Source organism: Schistocerca gregaria, chromosome 3, assembly GCF_023897955.1.
Source record: "Schistocerca gregaria isolate iqSchGreg1 chromosome 3, iqSchGreg1.2, whole genome shotgun sequence".
Taxonomy (NCBI): domain Eukaryota; kingdom Metazoa; phylum Arthropoda; class Insecta; order Orthoptera; family Acrididae; genus Schistocerca; species Schistocerca gregaria.
In genome coordinates this window covers 830155336-830177570 of record NC_064922.1, presented here as the reverse complement: position 1 = coordinate 830177570, position 22235 = coordinate 830155336, and positions in this window count along the sequence as shown.

Genomic DNA, 22235 nt, shown 5'->3' with positions numbered 1-22235 from the left:
GGCCAGTCTGACGTGGCAGTTGAAGACAGCAAATCGAAAGCGGAAGTTTTAAATTTCACGTTTAAGAAATCTTTCACATAAGAGAATGTTACATACGTACCGCCGTTTGACCATCGAGCAGAGTCTTATATGGACGACATAGTAGTAAGCATCTGTGGCGTCGAGAACAACTGAAAGAATTGAAAATAAATAATTCTGAGGGTCCAGATGGAACCACAGTTCAGTTTAAGAGAGTGTATTCTACGGCATTGGCCCCTTAATTAGCACACATTTATCGCGAATTTGTCGCCCGGCGCAAAGTCGCAAGCGACTGCAAAGAAAGCGCAGACGATTCCTGTCTGTAAGAAGGACAGAAGAACGGAACCGCAAAAATTACAAACCAACATCCTTAACATCTGCTTGCTAAGGAATCCCTGAACATATTCTCAGTTCGAATATAATAAATTTTCTTGAGACGGGGAAGCTTATGTACACGAATTAGCACGGTTTTAGAAAGCATTGCTTGTGCGAAACTCAGCTTGCCCTTTTCTCGCATAATATACTGCGAACTATGGTTGAAGGGCAACAGGTAGATTCCATATTTCCTGACTCCTGGAAAACATTTGACACTCTTCTCGACTGCAGACTGTTAACGAAAGTACAAGCATATGGAATAGGTTCCCAAAGATGCGAATGTCTTGAAGTCTTCTTAAGTAATAGAACCCGGTACGTTGTCCTCGACGGCAAGCGTACATGAGAGACAAGGGAATCGTCAGGAGTGTCCCAGGGAAGTGTGAGAGGACCGCTATTGTTTGCTGTATACATAAATGACCTGTCAGACAGGATGGGCAGCAGTCTGAGATCGTTTGCTGATCAGGCTGTGGTGTACCGGAAAGTGTCGAAGATTGACTGTAGGATGATGCGAGATGACTTAGATAAAATTTCTAGTTGGTCTGATGAATGACAGCTACCTCTAAATGTAGGAAAATGTAAGTTTATGTGGATGAGTAGGAAAAACAAACCTGTAATGTTCGGATACAGCATTAGTAATGTCCTAATTGACGCAGTCACGTCGTTTAAACGTCTGGGCGAAATGTTGCAAGGCGATGGAAGCATAGGAGGATTGTGGTAGGGAAGGCGAATAGTCGACTTCCGTTTATTGGGAGCATTTTAGGAAAGTGTGTTTCATCTGTAAAGGACACCGCATATAGCACGCTAAGGCGACTTATTTTTGGCTCCTGCTCGAGTGTTTGGGATCCGTGCCAGGTCGGATTAAAGGAACACAACGAAGCCATTCAAAGGCGGGCACCTAGATTTGTTACTCGTAGATTCCAACAATATGCAAGTCTCACGGAGATGTTTCGGGAACTTAAATGGAATTCCCTGGAGGGAAGGATACGTTGTCTTCGAGGAACACTACCGGCATTTGAAGCTGACAGCAGAACGATTCTCCTGCGGCCAACATACATTTCACCTAAATTCCACTACTATATGATAGGAGAAATTAGGGCTTGTAGCGACCACAATTAGCAGTGAAGCGCAGTGCAGTGCAGTTTGCTTCACGAGTGCATCCTCTGCCACCTGTCTGGTGTGGGCCAGATTTTGCAGGAAAAATTAGGTGACAGGCTTTTTCAAGCCAAGTGTATGTGTGTCTTAGCCAGGTGGTAGAGGATATTGGTTCCTTGTGCAAGTGTTTCACAAAGCAGCATCATGTGATGATAGTGGGTGGAGTGGGAAACAGTACTGACAGGGATCTGGGCTACAGCATTGAGTGTGACCTGGTGAAAATAGCCTCGGCAGCGACCCATACCAATATTGGGCTGGTGCCTGCTTTCGTGCGACATGATCAGCTCCAGTTGAACCGCTCTGTCAGGAGGGTAAATATGGAGTTGGATCAGTGCATAAGGCGGCCACTCTGTCAGACATTGTATTGGTTCCTGTCGAGGCTATCGATAGGGGGGATTTCAAGGCATGGCCTACACCTCAATAGGGAAGGGAAGGGTAAACTGGCAGGGTTGCTAGCGAAATCCAAAAGGTGGGACACTAGTACTCATGGATGTACCGTTTTTTTAGACTAATATCAGTGTCAAATGAGACGTTCATGCAAGGAGGTGCTAAAGAGGTCCAAAACTCACAAGATTCTCACAACAGGAAAGTAAATAATAATGTTTCCTTATTGTAAGGTTTCAGGCAAATCCAACACCTTCTATGAAAACCCTGACATGATAAGCAAATCCAGTAGTATGTCACATAGCTCCGAATAAATCGTGACATTAAATTAACCAAAGTAATACAAGTAACGAGTGAGCAAATGGAGTACCACAGACTAACACAAGAATGCCTAAATGCATGTCATACCTCCCCACCGTGAGACAGACGCAGTTCAGAGGGGAGAAACGAGAACAGAAGCTGAGAGCAGAACCGTGTTAAGCTGAAGGCCCTACCATAAGGGACGGACTCCGACGTCGCCAGCTAACAGCTAGGTCCACCCCCAGCCCATGTTAAAAGCTAGAGCCCTCCAGAATAACAGTATAGATATTACGATAACACAAAAAGGGCCACACCACCCGCAAGTTTTAGCGTGAGACTTTGTAGCGTCTCTGTTACGTTAGGACCACCTCCCAGCCCATGTTAAAAGATAGAGCCCTCCAGAAGAACAGTATAGATCTTACGATAACGCTAAAAGCACTACACCAGCTGCAAGTTTTAGCGTGAGACTTTTTCGCGTCGCTGTTACGTTGCAAACTTTAAAAACATTGCCCCACCACGAAAAGTATAACGTTTCTCAAGGATAACATTGAGACTCTGATTGGTCAGATGAAAACACAGCCAGATAGTTTTTGTTAAACCAACTTCGGTAAATTGTAGTAAGGAGAAGTTAGGAGTGAGTTGCTTGCGAGACGGTAAGGTGAGCGGAGCTAGATAAATAATTAAAGATAATTGTGGGTCACTGTAGACCATTTTGATAGTTTTCTCCCTTGTGAAACTTAATTTAAACCTAGATTATAGATGTGATATGGTATAAGTCATCCTTCGATCCATTGTAGAACTTGGAAACCCATTCAGGGAATATTCGTTCACATTTTTGTTGAACGCAGTTGGTTTTTACCATCCTGTATTAAAGCATTTCCTTTTATCAATAGTGCAATTTATAAACAATGTTTTGTGAGTAGAATAAAATTTACAATGGTAAACTTAACTGCTTTTTCGACGTTATTTTACTAGCTAACTAAAAATAGGAAAGCCTTGAACCCCTTCCACTAAATTTAGTTAGTATTAAGATTCTTTTACAGGGAGTGCAGTGGAGCTGACGCTGAAATCATTAAGTATTTGGTTATATCATCGTTAGTCTCCCTGAACTCTTCTGAATTCTACATGTCATGCGTGGTCTGGCGTCCTCTTACCAGCAACAGGTCCCAGGTTCAAACTAGTCAGTTCCCTAAAAAACACGGTCAGAGCATCGTTGCGCGAAAGTGGTAGGGAGATACGATATAGAACAAACAGACACCACGCAGAATGTTAGAATATTTAACCAAAATATTGGTGGATTAAGAAAAAAAGTAGATTCTCACAAAAGTAAAGTAAAAAATAATGTTACCATTTTCACCAAAATATTCTGGGATTGAAGGACAAAGTAGATGAGCTCCTGGTTTGTTTAGATGACATTGAATCTGATAATGTGACAGATATACTATGCCTCTCTGAGCATCACATTGTGTCTGATATGGAAGAGGTAAATATCAGTGGTTATAAACTAGCTGCACATATGAGCAGAGAGAATAAGGTGAGAGGAGGAGTTGCCATATATGTCAAAAGATATCACTGTGTAAAAAGCTTAGATACAAAAACCTTTTGTCTAGAGCAACATATAGAAGCATGTGCCTGTCAACTTAAACTGAAGGAGGGCTCTTTTATAATTGTAACAGTATATAGTTCCCCTTCAGCAAACTTTCATTTATTCCTGGAAAACTTGGATTCTTTGTTGTGCTATCTGTCAGATAGGGGAAAGCAAATTATTTAGATGACATTGAATCTGATAATGTGACAGATATACTATGCCTCTCTGAGCATCACATTGTGTCTGATATGGAAGAGGTAAATATCAGTGGTTATAAACTAGCTGCACATATGAGCAGAGAGAATAAGGTGAGAGGAGGAGTTGCCATATATGTCAAAAGATATCACTGTGTAAAAAGCTTAGATACAAAAACCTTTTGTCTAGAGCAACATATAGAAGCATGTGCCTGTCAACTTAAACTGAAGGAGGGCTCTTTTATAATTGTAACAGTATATAGTTCCCCTTCAGCAAACTTTCATTTATTCCTGGAAAACTTGGATTCTTTGTTGTGCTATCTGTCAGATAGGGGAAAGCAAATTATTTTTTGTGGGGATTTCAGTGTTGATTCAGTGAAAGAGTGTAATAGGAAGAATGACCTGGAAGTCTTTCTCGGTACTTTCAATTTGACATCTGTCATTAATTTTCCTACTCGGGTAGTAAAGGACAGCAGCACATTGATAGATAACACTTTTATACACCAAGATAAGTTTAAAAACATAAATTCTTGTCCTGTTGAGAATGGCCATTCTGATCATAGTGTTCAGCTAGTTACAGTATATGACATAGCTCCATTCAGTAATTCAAAACTACCCTCCAAAGTTGTGCATTCAATAAATGACTCAACAATTAGAATTTTCAGAGAAAATCTTTAGCAGTTAGACTGGGATGAGGTGTACAAGGAACCCATGCTAATTTAAAATATAACTTATTTCATGATACGCTTGTAAGAGAATTTGAAAAATGTTTCCCCAGGAAAGTAGTTAAATGTAATTATAAGAAACCATGCAAAAAACCGTGGCTTACTAAAGGAATAAAAATATCTTGTAACCAAAAAGGGAACTGTTTGTAACAACAAGAAAGAGTAATGACCCAGAAACATCAAAATATTATAAAAACTACTGTCCTACATTAAGAAAGGTTATTAAAAAGTCTAGAAGCATGTGTATCATGTCTGAGATTAATACCTCAACAAAATCTAAAGAATTTGGAATGTTATTACAAGGGAGACAGGACAACCAAGAATAGAGGATGATGGCATTACCATCAAAGCGAATGGAAACTTGAGAAACAACAAGCTGGAGGTCGAAAACATTTTGAATGTCATTTTTTTAAATTTTGTTGAGAAAATATGATCTAAATGTTCATTATAAAAGCTCACATGGAATTCATGGCATTTCCAGCAGGATAATAAAAGCTTGTTCCCAAGAGATAAGTGTGATTCTTAACCACATGTGTAATAGCTCTCTGAACAAGGTATTTTCCCAGATAGACTGAAGCATGCCATTGTTAAACCACTGCATAAAAAAGGGGATACATCTGATGTCAACAACTACCGCCCAATCTCTCTTCTGACTGCCTTATCCAAAATTCTTGAAAAAGTGATGTATTGTAGAGTAACTTCACACCTTGGTAAAAATAAAGTGTCAGTTTGGTTTCCAGAAATGTTTTTCAACGGAAAATGCTATATATACTTTCACTAATGAAATATTAAATGATCTGAGTAACCGGAAGTCACCTGTTGGGATTTTTTGTGATCTCTCAAAGGCTTTTGATTGTGTAAATCATGGAATAGGTCTAGAAAAGCTGAAGTACTGTGGTATGAATGGAACAGCGCTCAAATGGTTTAAATCATACCTAACTGGCAGAGTGCAGAAAGTTGAAATAAACAGTTGAAATACGCAAAAACTGATGATTTCTCAAACTGGGGAACAATCAAGAATGGGGTGCCACAAGGTTCAGTCTTGGGTCCTCTGCTGTTCTTAATAAATATTAATGACTTGCCATTCTATATTCACCAAGATGCAAAGCTGGTACTTTTTGCCGATGATATAAGTATAGCTATCACACGTGACAGACAAGAATTAATTGGTGAAATTGTAAATGACGTTTTTCAGAAAATCATTAACTGGTTCTCTGAAAATGGCCTGTCACTAAACTTTGTCACAGTACATACAGTTCCATGCAGTAAATGGAATGACACCATTAATAAATATAGACTTCGATCAGAAATCGGTAACTAAGGTAGAATGTGCAAAATTTGTAGTTGTATTCACTGATGAGGGGTTGAAATGGAAAAAGCACACTGAAGATCTGCTGAAAAGTTTGAGTTCAGCTACTTATGCTATTAGGGTCATTGCATCTCAGTAAATTAGTTTACCACACCTGTTTTCATTCTCTGCTTTCATATGGCACCATATTCTGGTGCAACTCATCACTGAGTAAAAGAGTGTTCATTGCACAAAAGTGTGTAATCAGAATAATTGCTGGAGCTCATCCAAGATCATCCTGCAGACACTTAATTAAAGAGCTAGAGTTCTTCACTGTAGCCTCACAATATACATATTCACTTATGAAATTTGTTATGAACAATCTGAAGGAATTCAAAAGTAATAGCAGTGTACATGGCTACAACACTAGGAGAAAGGATGATCTTCACTACTCAAGGTTAAATCTAAGTTTGGCTCAGAAGGAGGTAAATTATGCTGCCACAAAAGTCTTTGGTCACTTATCTAATAGCATAAAAAGTCTGACAGCTGTAAAGCATTTAAAAGGAAATGAAAAGAATTTCTTAATGGCAACTACTTCTACTTATTAGATGAATTTTTGGATATAGTAAGTGGGTAATTTCCCCAACACCCACAAAAAAATTAAAAATATTAAGTTCCATGCAATATTTTGTGTAATGTAATATCTTGTATAGACACCTTTTATTAATCTGACACGTTCCACATCATTACGAAGTGTCGTATTCATGATCTATGGAACAAGTACTAATCTAATCTAATCGAATCTGTGTCACGCCGCTGGTATTTTATTTTGCGCCGATAAATTAGTTCCGCGCCGGCCGCCAGTAGCGCTGTGTTGTGTCCGTTACTCCGTGCCGTTCATTCTTAGTATATAGTTTTTCCCGTGTTCTTGTTTTCTCCATGTTAATTCTTAAAAAGCTTTTTTATACTTAGCATTTTGGTAACCAGCCAACAAGTCACTCATTCGTTTACGCACTAGTCTTACCTTGACGTACACTGAGTCTAAAAGACTTCCTGTATTAATTGCCGAACGGACGAATAAAGATCTTGTCATCTCAACATTGGAGATTTCGTTGTGTGTTATTTTGTTGGAAACTAGCAGGATAACCGGTCGGAAGGGCCAGAACCTAGCCCTACGGCCAAACTGGTGGCGAAGACATGACTTATAGCCTGCCTGACGCACGAAATAAAGTGATACTGTAAGGTGACGGAAAATCTGACCGCGACCGACCATGCTGTGCCCAGACTCGCCATTAGACCACCACCCTTTTGGCCTCACAATCCAGCGCTGTGGTCTGCGCAAGCTGACGATAGTTTCTTTTACTCTGGAATAACCGCCGACGCTACCGAATTTGCACTGCTCGTGAGCCAGTTCGACCATCAGTACGCGGCCGAAGTAATGCCTGCGATCGGCTCAAGGCGGAAATTATCCGCAGAGTACCAGCTTCGCAAGAAGAACGCGTCCGCCAAGCTCTGACGCAGGAGGGCACTGGAGGTCGTAAACCGTCGTAGTACTTGCGGCACCTGCGAAGTAAGATCGACGCTGGTACTGTGCCTGACAGCCTGCTGAGAACCACCTGGTGCAGTCGGTTGCCACCTGACATCAAAGCAATAATATCGTAGCAGTCGAAAATGCCTTTAGACACGTTGGCGAAGCTTGCAGACAAGGTACAGGACGCTACCTCGCCTGCCCCTATTAACGTAGCAACTGTGCAATGCGCGAGCACGTCAGCCACAGTTTCGCGCGCCGACTACGATGCTCTGACGGCAAAGGTCTATATGTTGGTGCGACAGATTAGCCAATTGATGTCTCGGTGTAACACCAACAGCGATTTTGGCCGACCGAGGTACCGGAAGCGCTCACGCAGCAGATAATCAACTCCCTCATCTGCGCCTGTGACTGAAACACAGCAGGGGATATAACTGGTATCACAGATTTGGTGATCAAGCTCGTCGCTGTACCAAATCCTGCACATATCCGAATGCCAGCGGCGATTGGGTGTAGACGCTCCATCCGATTGCCAGACTGCGTCACAGCGTCTGTTTGTGAGTGACCGGTGCACAGGCAAGAAATATTTGATTGACACTGGCTCTGATCTGTGTATTTTCCCGCGGACAATGTGACACCGGTGTAGGCCACGTACGTCATTCTGTCTAGTTGCCGCAAACAATTCTTCTATTGCGACACATCGTTTCGAACTACACTCATGCTCATGACTTAAGAATAATTGTAGAATGTGGTGCCACACAACGTGGCACTAAAAAGTCTGGCGCAAAAAGCATAGGCACATAGGGAACACACACTACACAGATCTGTAAGTCCACAACATTGGTGATAAGTTGAGAAAACCGTCCCGAAACACATGTACTACGAAACACCACTGTTTCCTGCGCGTGTACCCAGACATGAATATGGGATATGATCACCATGCAGACGTACACAGGCCGCACAACGGGTTGGCATACTCTGAGTCAGGTGGACGAGAAACTGGTGGGGTATAGCCTCCCATTCTTGCACCAGTGCCTGTCGGAGCTCCTGAAATGTCCTAGGGATTTGAAGACGTGCAGCGATACGACGACCGAGAGCATTGCAGACGTGTTCCATGGGGTTTAGACCTGGAGAACAGGCAGGCCACTCCTTTCACATGATATATTTTATTTCAAGGTACTGGTGTAAAATGACATCCCGTTACACCTGACCTGTTACAATTCCTCTGTCAAAGACATGCAGGGGTGCACGTGCATCAATCATAATCCCACCCCACACCATCAAACCACGACCTCCATACACGTCCCTTTCAAGGACATTAAGGGGTTGGTATCTGGTTCCTGGTTCATGCCAGATGAAAACCCGTCGAGGATCACTGTTCAGACTGTACCTGGACTCTTCCGTGAACATAACCTGGGACCACTGTTCCAATGACCAGGTACTGTGTTCTTGACACCAGGCTTTACGGGCTCTCCTGTGACCAGGGGCCAGTGGAATGCACCTTGCAGGTCTGTTCAGTCGTCTGTAGACTGTGCGTCTGGAGACAACTGTTCCAGTGGCTGCGGTAAGGTCCCGAGCAAGGCTATCTGCAGTATTCTGCAATCAAATACCTCCGTCGTCAGCTGGAGGCCTGTCAGTTCACCATATTCACCGGGCACTGATGGTGTGATTTCGGTCTGCTTGTGATGTTGTGCACTGTGGACGCCCCGTACTGTAGCGCCTGAACCCTGCTGGAATCGTTACCATAATCTTGAGATCAGACTTTGTGGCACACGGAGGGCCTGTGCTATGACCTGCTGTGTTTGACCAGCCTCCAGTCGCTCTAGTATTCTACCGCTCATAACGTCATCAATTTTCAACACACATCTCCCATTAGCACGTCTGAAAACGTCTGCACACTTACTCGCAGAACCGTACTCTGACGTGTACCAACACACCTCTGCCAGCGCCAACATCCGACGACCGCATGGTCATACCCCGAGATGGCTTAAACTCGCAAACCGGCGAGCAGAGCGTTGTTTCACCATGTATCAGCATTATACTTAATTTACGAGCATGCGTGTAAATTTAGACCAACGCGGAGCGTTTGCGTGGGATTTCACGATCGCGGAATTTCACGTCGCCGAGCCGATAATAGAAGCGGACTTCCTGGCACATTACAAGCTTCTGCCTGACTTCGCCAACACACGCCTGGTCGACCAAACCTCTGGACTGATGGCTTCAGGATTCCGCCGCCGCGCAACCATCCAATCCGCCAAGCTGACTGAAGCAGCAGACAGCGAGTACGCCGCCTTACTTCGGAATTTTCCGGCGCTGACAAAACCTCCAGGTATGCCTAAGGAAGTGAAGCATAGCACAGCGCACTATATAGAGACCACATAGGCGCTGCCATTATCCTGTAGACCTCGACGGTTAGCGCCGGACCAGTTAGCTATCGCCTAGGCCGAGTTTGATAGTATGCTTCGAGAGGGTGTCATGCGTCCGTCCAGTAGCCCTTGGTCATCGCCGTTACATCTCGTGCCTAAGAAGGGTGCGTGGCGTCCGTGCGGGGACTATAGAGCACTTAACGCCCGTACCGTGCCCGATGGTTACCCAGTTCCGTTGCTCCGCGACTATAACTACTCGTTGAGCGGTGCCCGCCTCTACAGCGTGTTGGACTGCGCCAAGTCATATGCGCAGATACCTGCCGCCGAAGAAGACACCCCGAAAACGGCCACAATTACGCCATTCGACCTGTTTGAAAGTAAATTCATGACATTCGGCCTCTGAAACGCTGCGCAGATATGGCAGAGATTTATTACTGTTGCAAGGTTTTTCATTCTGTTTTACCTACCTTGACAACATATTGGTGTTTCAGTCTCGCCAGAAGAATATCGCCAGGATATCATACAAGTTTTTAAACGGCTTGGCGAATATGGCGTCATTCACGACACAGCAAAATGCATTTTTGCTCAACCATAATTAGATTTCCTTGGGCACCGAATCTCTCTGTCTGACTCACTACCATTTCCTGACAAATTTGAAGCCATCCTACAAATCTCACGGCTGTCCACTGTTAAGCAGCTGCGACGATTTTTGGGGATGTGGAATTTTTACGGGAGACATTTACCTCACGCAGCGAATATTCAGAAACCATTAACGGCTGTGCTGTCAGGTCCGAAATGCAAAGGGAACGCAACAGTACAGTGGACACACCGCATGACATCTGCGTTTGAATGGGCTAAACAAGCGGACGCTGCATTGTTGGCACATCCTGAGCCAAGTGCATCGTTAGAGTTGGTTGTAGATGCAAGCCAGACACGTGCGGGTGCAGCGTTGCAACAATACAACAATGACGTGTGACAACATCTAGCCTTCCTTTCGAAGAAATTGTCGCCATCTCAATGTAAGTGGAGCGCCTATGATCGAGAAGAACTCTTAGCGATATACGAGGCAATCAAATACCTCCGTCCTCAGCTGGAGGCCCGTGAATTTACCATATTCGCGGATCATAAAGCCGCTGACATGTGCCTTTCGACAGAACAATATCAACTGTTCACGAAGACAGCATAACCAATTGCTGTATACTGCGCAGTTCACCACAAACATCCAGCATATATTCGGGATCGAGACTTTAATAGCGGATTGTCTCTCGCGTGTCAGCAGCGTCTCCACCATAGACTACACGGAACTCTCAGAAGTACAACTTACAGACCTGGAACTACAAGAGCTGTTGCTGGAAAACAAGTCTACATTGGATTTGTAGTTAGTCAACGTCCCTGGCACAGGCATCAAGTTGTACTGTGACATGTCAGCAGCCAAACCACGACCGTTTTTACCCGCAAGGTTCAGGAAAAACGCGTTTATATCTTTGCATAACCCGTGCCATCCTGGAGCACGAACTGCAATACACCTAATCTCAGATCGCTTCGTGTGGCCAGGGATGTAGAAAGACTGGAGTTAATGGACCCGATGTTGTGTACAGTGTCAGCGCAATAAGGTCGGCCGGCACGTGAGCGCACCTATTTGAAACTTTCTTGAAAGCACCACCCGTTTTACGCACGTACAGATCGACATCGTGCGACCGTTACCACCTTCAAACGGCCATCGGTATTTGCTGACAATGATAGACCGATCCACGCGTTGGCCAGAAGCGGCCCCAGTGGACAATGTCTCGGCAGAAACCATGGCGTATGCCTTCATACTAAACTGGGTGTCGCGATTTGGCTGTCCTTTGCACATCATCACAGATCGTGGTAAACAATTTGAATCTGATTTGTTCGCAAAGTTAATAGCGTTCTGTGGGATGAGCCACCACAACACAACCAGCTACCACCCGGCCAGTAGCGGCGTGATAGAGCGTTGGCACCGCACTTTCAAAAGAGCCCTGATGTGCTACGATACCGGGTGGACAGAAGCTCTCCCGATGATGCTGCTTGGCTTACAAAACTCATACAAACCAGATCTAGACAGTTCCTCTTCATAAATAATGTACAGAGAGTCGTTACGACTGCCTGGCGAATTTGTAGACGTGACTCCACAGCCTGATATAGACCCTTCTACCTCCGTCAGTTGCCTTCGTGATCATGTCAGAAAAATCCGACCTCCGCCACCTTTGTACACAAAGACATCATTACATTCAGCCACATCGAATAATCAGTAGGGGATATCGCACACTGGACATTCTTGTGAGTGGAAAACGAGCCACTGTTACAACCGGCAGGGTCCAACCAGGGGCCCTATTCTGTATTGTTCATACCGATCGGTGCAGTAGGTTAGTCTTGGTAGTGACGTCACTTTCGGTTCTTTATCCGATTTCCCTTTCAGTAAGCTTCTGAGACCTGTTACCGAACGGTCCTCCTGCCGATTTTTCCACAACTGTACCGAGAGGTTTTGGATTTCGGTATGGCCTTGTCGTTCGGTTATCTGTAGTTTATTTACACCTATAATTTGTTATTTTAAACATATTGAGCGGTTTTAGCTTTGGATTTAGGGATTGTGTTACTAAAGAATCACCACAGGACGTGTCTGGTTGGAAAGTGAGTTCACAATATACTATTTTCCTTTGTTAGAAATATGTTACTGTGAATGATTATAATATAAAAAACGTTTTCGGTCAACATTCTCTAAAAATACCTGTTATTTTATGCAATTAAGAGTTTAAAGATCATTAAATATCAAGTTATCGGCTCTGATTACGTATATTACATGAGTGTTAGCTGAAATTAATAGTGACTTCGTGTGCTCTTCTCCGCAACTGGTATATTTATTAATTATCGAAGCGCGTTTAAAACTTTTAAGTAACAAGGCAAAGGAATTTTGTGAAGCCCGGTAGAGAAAACCTTCCAAAATTTCATGCATTTACGGCATACGCCTGCATCATTCAGCAACGAAGTCAGCCTGCATCTCTCTCGATTGGTATTACATAAAGTAAAGCAGCGGTAGCACACAAGCTGTAGTAGCGAAGTTGGTAAGGCGGCGAACTGCCGTGGCAAAGGACGTGGATTTTTTTCCTCTTCGTATTTGTAATGCATTCTGAGGCTTCGTTAATCGTCAAAGTTAAGCAGTTTCCTGGAATTTTCGTTGTAATTTACACGTAAGAGCGTGCTTTCTCAGTAACGAGTATCTCCGATTTCGTGGGTTCCATATGTTCAAGAAATGAAAGATGAAATTACTGTGCTTGAAACAACTGACAGTGACATTATTACTCCTTGTCACAAATAATTCACCATTTTTTTCGGAATAAGCAGCAATTTCAGAGACTGTGATCATACAGGAGTCTAAGAGCACAATGTTAATTACTCGAATGACTCTAGCAGCAATCGGCTTTTTACTTTATCTTGTCACAAGTATTTATCTGCGATCGAATCGTTAACAACAGTAGATACAGATGAAAGGTTCCCGCCACAATATTTTCAGACTATACCACTATATATGAAACATTTTGATTTACCAGATGTATGTTACAAACTACAACAGACTTCTACAGCTGCACTCGCCACACGCTCTAGAAAAGGCACCTAAGGACATCACACACATCCATGCCAGAGACAGGATTCGAACCTGCGACCGTAGCGGTCGCGCGGTTCCAGACTGCAGCGCCTAGAACCGCCCGGCCACCCCAGTCGGCTTAAATTTTGTTTTCATGAACCAAATCGTTGATGTATCATCATTTGGATCTCTAGTAGCGAGCTACAACCACATTCTATGCATCTTCTTATTCTTTGGTACTCTCTTAAACAATTTTTCGGGCTCTTGGAGATGTGTTATGCCTATGTAACTAATAGAAGGCAGTTTATTCCCATACGCGTTTCGCTTATTTCATCTGTGAAGCATCATCACGAATAAAGGAAGCAAAACGCGTAAGGCGATAAACAAACTGCCTTTAGTTAGTTGCATAGAACGTACCTCGACGAATTTTGAAGCAACTAAGGAACGACGGAACAGAAAAAATGACGAATTTTTCGGGTGTTTCTAGAGCTGTATTTGTACAATGTGGTACTACACTCCATTCCTAACTCATCGTAAAATCCAAAACAACATATCGATGTGAATGAAAATAAAATGACATAATGTGACATTTACGACAGTTTCCGGAACGTAGTCAATATTCTATCGTTATCATACATTCATGGAATCCCGTGGTCAGCGAAATTTGAACAGTATTACGTACTCTAGCCACACTTTTCGGTGCTTTGAAGAATGACACGCCTGTGTCGGCTGCCAGCGTCTTCGAGTTCGTATCGCTGAGGCGCTGCAGTGCGCATGCGCGGTTCTGAGTCTGATTGCTTATCATTCGTTGGCACGAGGAGAACTGACAACAGCGTTTCGGTTCGCTAGGACCGTTCGGCATCGCTTTCGAAATGCATACTGAACAATCTAGGGGCTCTGTTTCGAAAACAACACCGATCGGTGCGCTCGCGTAATGAACCGATCGGCAGAATGGTGGAAAGGTACAGCATAGGGCTCCAGCCTACATCTTCAACAAGCCATCGGTCACTGAGACTCGGCGAACACAGATTCGCCCAGGACTTGGTCCGGCCACTAGCTCCAGCACTACCACCGACCAGGACGTCAGCTCCAGGTAACCAGCGCATCACGAGGTCTCGTCGGCACATCCACTTTCTGGCGCGCTTCCTGGATGGCGTTCAACTCCCGTCAAGGAGTTCATCTACATCTACATCTACATGGATACTCTGAAAATCACATTTAAGTGCCTGGCAGAGGGGTCATCGAACCACCTCCACAATTCTCTATTATTCCAGTCTCTTAAAGAACGAATCTTTCCAATCTCGGAAAGAACGAACACGTATATCTTTCCATACGAGCTCTGATTTCCCTTATTTTATCGTGGTGATCGTTTCTCCCAATGCAGGTCGGTGTCAACAAAATATTTTCGCATTTTGAAGAGAAAGTTGGTGATTGGAATATCGCGAGAAGATTCTGTTATAACTAAAAACGCCTTTCTTTTAATGATGTCCACCCCAAATCCTGTATCATTTCTGTCACACACTTTCCCATATTTCGCGATAATACAAAACGTGCTGCCCTTCTTTGAACTTTATCGATGTACTCCGTCAGTCCTACCTGGTAACGATCCCATACCACGCAGCAGTATTCTAAAAGAGGACGGACAAGCGTAGTGTAGACAGTCTCCTTAGTAGATTTGTTACATTTTTCTAACTGTCCTGCCAATAAAACGCAATCTTTGATTAGCCTTCTCAATAGCCTTTTCTCTGTGAAGTGAAGTTGTTCGTAATTGTAATTCCTAGCTATTTAGTTGAATTTACGGTTTTTAGATTAGATCGATTTGCGTGTAACCGAGGTTTAACGAGTTCCTTTTAGCACTCATGTGGATGACCTCACACTTTTCGTTATTTCGGGTCAACTGCCACTTTTTGCATCATTCAGATTTGCAATTTGTTTTGATTTTTTGATGACTTTATTAGTCGATAAACGACAGCGTCATCTGCAAACGATCTGTGACAGCTGCTCAGATTGTCTCCCAAATCGTTTATATAGATAAGGAACAGCAAAGGGCCTATCACACTACCTTGGGGAGCGCCTGAAATCACTTCTGTTTAACTCGATGACTTTCCGTCAGTTACTACGTACTATGACCTCTCTGACAGGAAATCACAAATCCAGTCACATAACTGAGACGATATTCCATAAGCACGCAATTTCACTACAAGTCGCTTGTGTGGTACAGTGTCAAAAGCCTTCCGGAAATCCAGAATAGATCTGAAATCCCTTGTCAATAGCACTCAACGCTTCATGTGAATAAAGAGCTAGTTGTGTTTCGCAGGAACGATGTTTTCTAAACACATGTTGACTGTGTGTCAATGATTGAACACAATGTATATTCCAAAATCCTGCTGCATATCGACGTTAACGACATGGGCCTGTTGTAGCGACCACAATTAGCTGTACAGTGCAGCGCAGTTCGGTGCATGAGTGCATCACCCATGTGTCGCGCCGCAAGTGTTTCATTTTGCGCGGATATACACTCCTGGAAATTTAAATAAGAACACCGTGAATTCATTGTCCCAGGAAGGGGAAACTTTATTGACACATTCCTGGGGTCAGATACATCACATGATCACACTGACAAGAACCACAGGCACATAGACACAGGCAACAGAGCATGCACAATGTCGGCACTAGTACAGTGTATATCCACCTTTCGCAGCAATGCAGGCTGCTATTCTCCCATGGAGACGATCGTAGAGATGCTGGATGTAGTCCTGTGGAACGGCTTGCCATGCCATTTCCAACTGGCACCTCAGTTGGACCAGCGTTTGTGCTGGACGTGCAGACCGCGTGAGACGACGCTTCATCTAGTCCCAAACATGCTCAATGGGGGACAGATCCGGAGATCTTGCTGGCCAGGTTAGTTGACTTACACCTTCTAGAGCACGTTGGGTGGCACGGGATACATGCGGACGTGCATTGTCCTGTTGGAACAGCAAGTTCCCTTGCCGGTCTAGGAATGGTAGAACGATGGGTTCGATGACGGTTTGGATGTACCGTGCACTATTCAGTGTCCCCTCGACGATCACCAGAGGTGTACGGCCAGTGTAGGAGATCGCTCCCCACACCATGATGCCGGGTGTTGGCCCTGTGTGCCTCGGTCGTATGCAGTCCTGATTGTGGGGCTCACCTGCACGGCGCCAAACACGCATACGACCATCATTGGCACCAAGGCAGAAGCGACTCTCATCGCTGAAGAGGACACGTCTCCATTCGTCCCTCCATTCACGCCTGTCGCGACACCACTGGAGGCGGGCTGCACGATGTTGGGGCGTGAGCGGAAGACGGCCTAACGGTGTGCGGGACCGTAGCCCAGCTTCATGGAGACGGTTGCGAATGGTCTTCGCCGATACCCCAGGAGCAACAGTGTCCCTAATTTGCTGGGAAGTGGCGGTGCGGTCCCCTACGGCACTGTGTAGGATCCTACGGTCTTGGCGTGCATCTGTGGGTTGCTGCGGTCCGGTCCCAGGTCGACGGGCACTTGCACCTTCCGCCGACCACTGGCGACAACATCGATGTACTGTGGAGACCTCACGCCCCACGTGTTGAGCAATTCGGCGGTACGTCCACCCGGCCTAAGAATAAACGGCACGGAGTAACGTACACACCACAGCGCTCCGGGCGGCTGGCGCTTAACTAATACACTCCTGGAAATGGAAAAAAGAACACATTGACACTGGTGTGTCAGACCCACCATACTTGCTCCAGACACTGCGAGAGGACTGTACAAGCAATGATCACACGCACGGCACAGCAGACACACCAGGAACCGCGGTGTTGGCCGTCGAATGGCGCTAGCTGCGCAGCATTTGTGCACCGCCGCCGTCAGTGTCAGCCAGTTTGCCGTGGCATACGGAGCTCCATCGCAGTCTTTAACACTGGTAGCATGCCGCGACAGCGTGGACGTGAACCGTATGTGCAGTTGACGGACTTTGAGCGAGGGCGTATAGTGGGCATGCGGGAGGCTGGGTGGACGTACCGCCGAATTGCTCAACACGTGGGGCGTGAGGTCTCCACAGTACATCGATGTTGTCGCCAGTGGTCGGCGGAAGGTGCACGTGCCCGTCGACCTGGGATCGGACCGCAACGACGCACGGATGTACGCCAAGACCTTAGGATCCTACGCAGTGCCGTAGGGGACCGCACCGCCACTTCCCAGCAAATTAGGGACACTGTTGCTCCTGGGGTATCGGCGAGGACCATTCGCAACCAACTCCATGAAGCTGGGCTACGGTCCCGCACACCGTTAGGCCGTCTTCCGCTCACGCCCCAACATCGTGCAGCCCGCCTCCAGTGGTGTCGCGACAGGCGTGAATGGAGGGACGAATGGAGACGTGTCGTCTTCAGCGATGAGAGTCGCTTCTGCCTTGGTGCCAATGATGGTCGTATGCGTGTTTGGCGCCGTGCAGGAGAGCCCCACAATCAGGACTGCATACGACCGAGGCACACAGGGCCAACACCCGGCATCATGGTGTGGGGAGCATTCTCTTACACTGGCCGTACACCTCTGGTGATCGTCAAGGGGACACTGAATAGTGCACGGTACATCCAAACCGTCATCAAACCCATCGTTCTACCATTCCTAGACCGGCAAGGGTACTTGCTGTTCCAACAGGACAATGCACGTCCGCATGTATCCCGTACCACCCAACGTGCTCTAGAAGGTGTAAGTCAACTACCCTGGCCAGCAAGATCTCCGGATCTGTCCCCCATTGAGCATGTTTGGGACTGGATGAAGCGTCGTCTCACGCGGTCTGCACGTCCAGCACAAACGCTGGTCCAACTGAGGTGCCAGGTGGAAATGGCATGGCAAGCCGTTCCACAGGACTACATCCAGCATCTCTACTATCGTCTCCATGGGAGAATAGCAGCCTGCATTGCTGCGAAAGGTGGATATACACTGTACTAGTGCCGACATTGTGCATGCTCTGTTGCCTGTGTCTGTGTGCCTGTGGTTCTGTCAGTGTGATCATGTGATGTATCTGACCCCAGGAATGTGTCAATAAAGTTTCCCCTTCCTGGGACAATGAATTCACGGTGTTCTTATTTCAATTTCCAGGAGTGTATATAGTTTTTCCGTGTTCTTGTTTTCTCCACGTTAATTCTTAAGAATCTTTTTCATACTTACTTCTTTAGTAACAAGACAACAAGTCACTTATCCATGTAATAGTTCTGGGTGGAGATTTTAATTTGCCGGATATAGACTGGGAGACTCAAACGTTCGTAACGGGTGGCAGGGACAAAGAATCCAGTGAAATTTTTTAAAGTGCTTTATCTGAAAACTACCTTGAGCAATTAAACAGAGAACCGACTCGTGGCGATAAAATATTAGACCTTCTGGTGACAAACAGACTCGAACTATTTGAAACAGTTAACGCAGAACAGGGAATCAGCGATCATAAAGCGCTTACGGCATCGATGATTTCAGCCGTAAATAGAAATATTAAAAAGGGTAGGAAGATTTTTCTGTTTAGCAAAAGTGACAAAAAGCAGATTACAGAGTACCTGACTGCTCAACACAGAAGTTTTGTCTCAAGTACAGATAGTGTTGAGGATCAGTGGACAAAGTTCAAAACCATCGTACGAAATGCGTTAGATGAGTATGTGCCAAGCAAGATCGTAAGAGATGGAAAAGAGCCACCGTGGTACAACAACCAAGTTAGAAAATTGTTGCGGAAGCAAAGGGAACTTCACAGCAAACATAAACATAACCAAAGCCTTTTAGACAAACAAAAATTACACTAAGCGAAATGTAGTGTGAGGAGGGCTATGCGAGAGGCGTTCAATGAATTCGAAAGTAAAGTTCTATGTACTGACTTGGCAGAAAATCCTAAGAAATTTTGGTCTTATGTCAAAGCGGTAGGCGGATCAAAACAAAATGTCCAGACACTCTGTGACCAAAATGGTACTGAAACAGAGGATGACAGACTAAAGGCCGAAATACTAAATGTCTTTTTCCAAAGCTGTTTCACAGAGGAAGACTGCACCGTAGTTCTTTCTCTAGATTGTCGTACAGATGACAAAATGGTAGATATCGAAATATACGACAGAGGGATAGAGAAACAATTAAAAATCGCTCAAAAGAGGAAAGGCCGCTGGACCTGATGGGATACCAGTTCGATTTTACACAGAGTACGCGAAGGAAATTGGCCGCCTTTTTGTACCGGTGTACCGTGGGTCTCTAGAAGAGCGTAGCGTTCCAAAAGATTGGAAAAGGGCACAGGTCATCCCCGTTTTCAAGAAGCGACATCGAATAGATGTGCAGAACTATAGACCTATATCTCTAACGTCGATCAGTTGTAGAATTTTGGAACACGTATTATGTTCGAGTATAATGACTTTTCTGGAGACTAGAAATTTATTTTGTTGGAATCAGCATGGGTTTCGAAAAAGACGATCGTGTGAAACCCAGCTCGCGCTATTCGTCCACGAGACTTAGAGGGCTATAGACACGGGTTCACAGGTAGATGCCGTGTTTTTTGACTTCCGCAAGGCGTTCGATACATTTCTCCACATTCGTTTAATGAACAAAGTAAGAGCATACGGACTATCAGACCAATTGTGTGATTGAATTGAAGAGTTCCTAGATAACAGAACGCAGCATGTTATTCTCAGTGGAGAGAAGTCTTCCGAAGTAAGAGTGATTTCAGGTGTGCCGCAGGGGAGTGTCATAGGACCGTTGCTATTCACAATATACATAAATGACCTTGTGGATGACATCGGAAGTTCACTGAGGCTTTTTGCAGATGATGCTGTGGTATATCGAGAGGTTGTAACAATGGAAAATTGTACTGAAATGCTGGAGGATCTGCAGCGAATTGACGCATGGTGCATGGAATGGCAATTGAATCTCAATGTAGACAAGTGTAATGTGCTGCTAATACATAGAAAGATAGATCCCTTATCATTTAGCTACACAATAGCGGGTCAGCAACTGGAAGCAGTTAATTCCATAAATTATCTGGGAGTAGGCATTAGGAGTGATTTAAAATGGAATGATCATATAAAGTTGATCGTCGGTAAAGCAGATGCCAGACTGAGATTCATTGGAAGAATCCTAAGGAAATGCAATCCGAAAACAAAAAAAGTAGCTTACAGTACGCTTGTTCGCCCACTACTTGAATATTGCTCAGCAGTGTGGGATCCGTACCAGATAGGGTTGATAGAAGAGATAGAGAAGATCCAACGAAGAGCAGCGCGTTTCGTTACAGGATCATTTAGTAATCGCGAAAGCGTTACGGAGATGATAGATAAACTCCAGTGGACGACCCTGGAGGAGAGACGCTCAGTAGCTCGGTACGGGCTTTTGTTAAAGTTTCGAGAACATACCTTCACCGAAGAGTCAAGCAGTATATTGCTCCCTCCTACGTATATCTCGCGAAGAGATCATGAGGATAAAATCAGAGAGATTAGAGCCCACACAGAGGCATACCGACAATCCTTTCCACGAACAATACGAGACTGGAATAGAAGAGAGAACCGATAGAGGTACTCAGGGTAGCCTCCACCACACACCGTCAAGTGGCTTGCGGAGTATGGATATGGATGTTATTCGTGTTCGCGCGAGTCTTGCCTTGACGTACAGAGCTTCTAAAAGACGGCCTGTATTAATTGCCGAACGGACGAATAAAGATATTGTCTTCTCAGCATTGTAGATATCGTTGTGCGTTATTTTGTTGCAAACTAGCAGGCTAACCGGTCGGACGGGCCTGAACCTAGCCCTACGGCCAAAGCCTCATGCGGAAGTATGTAGATAGCCCTTTCTGCCTCACTCTATTTTGAATGGAACAGGTGGTACATCGTTCCCTCCGCCACACACAGTACGGTGGCTTGTAGAGTATGTGTGTAGTTGCAGATGTACAAAAACCTCGGCTGTATGAGGCACTTTGAAGAAAGATGTTGCGCCTCATCTGGTTTGTATGTATGCACTAAATCGGTTGGAATGCGTGTAACTGATTCTCGGTGTCCTGGACACTGGTCGACATATTTTTTTATCCGGTATAGATCTGGGGAACGGGAGGACGCCAACATCAGGCGGGCTGTTCATACAGACACATACCGTATGTCACCGAGCAGTATCCTTTTGAAAGAAGGTACCCCGATACTGTCACATTAAAGGTAACAAACGAGGATGCGGGGGTGCTTGTTATTTACCGTTGCGCCGTCAGAGTTTATTAGTTATTGCCAGCTTTAATATGAAGTCATACACGATGGTTTCTCACACCATTACTTGTCCTCCGATGCCAAGCGAAGATGTGATAGAGTTACGAAATGTTTGGTGGACAATATGAAGATCTCCCATTGCACTGATCGGCAGGACCTTGAAGACGAGTAAACCCGCCCTCACATTCTCATGCACCATGCACTCTAACAACGGGTCACTTTCACATCCGAATGCCCACAAAGCTGGATATTGAGCGATTAGACGAATCGAGTAAATGAAGACCTACGATGAGACCCCTTCCGAACTCTGTCATTTGCTGATTAAGCTGTCTCATACGAATACGCGGCATCTCCGTGTCATTTAAAGTGGCCACTCAACATCCTGCACTGTTCCTTATACACTGTACCAAGCCTGGCAAGAACACTAAACATGAACAACATTACTGCACTCTTGTGGCCATCACACAGAACGGCATCTCTGATATTTTACATACCACACATGGTCCTC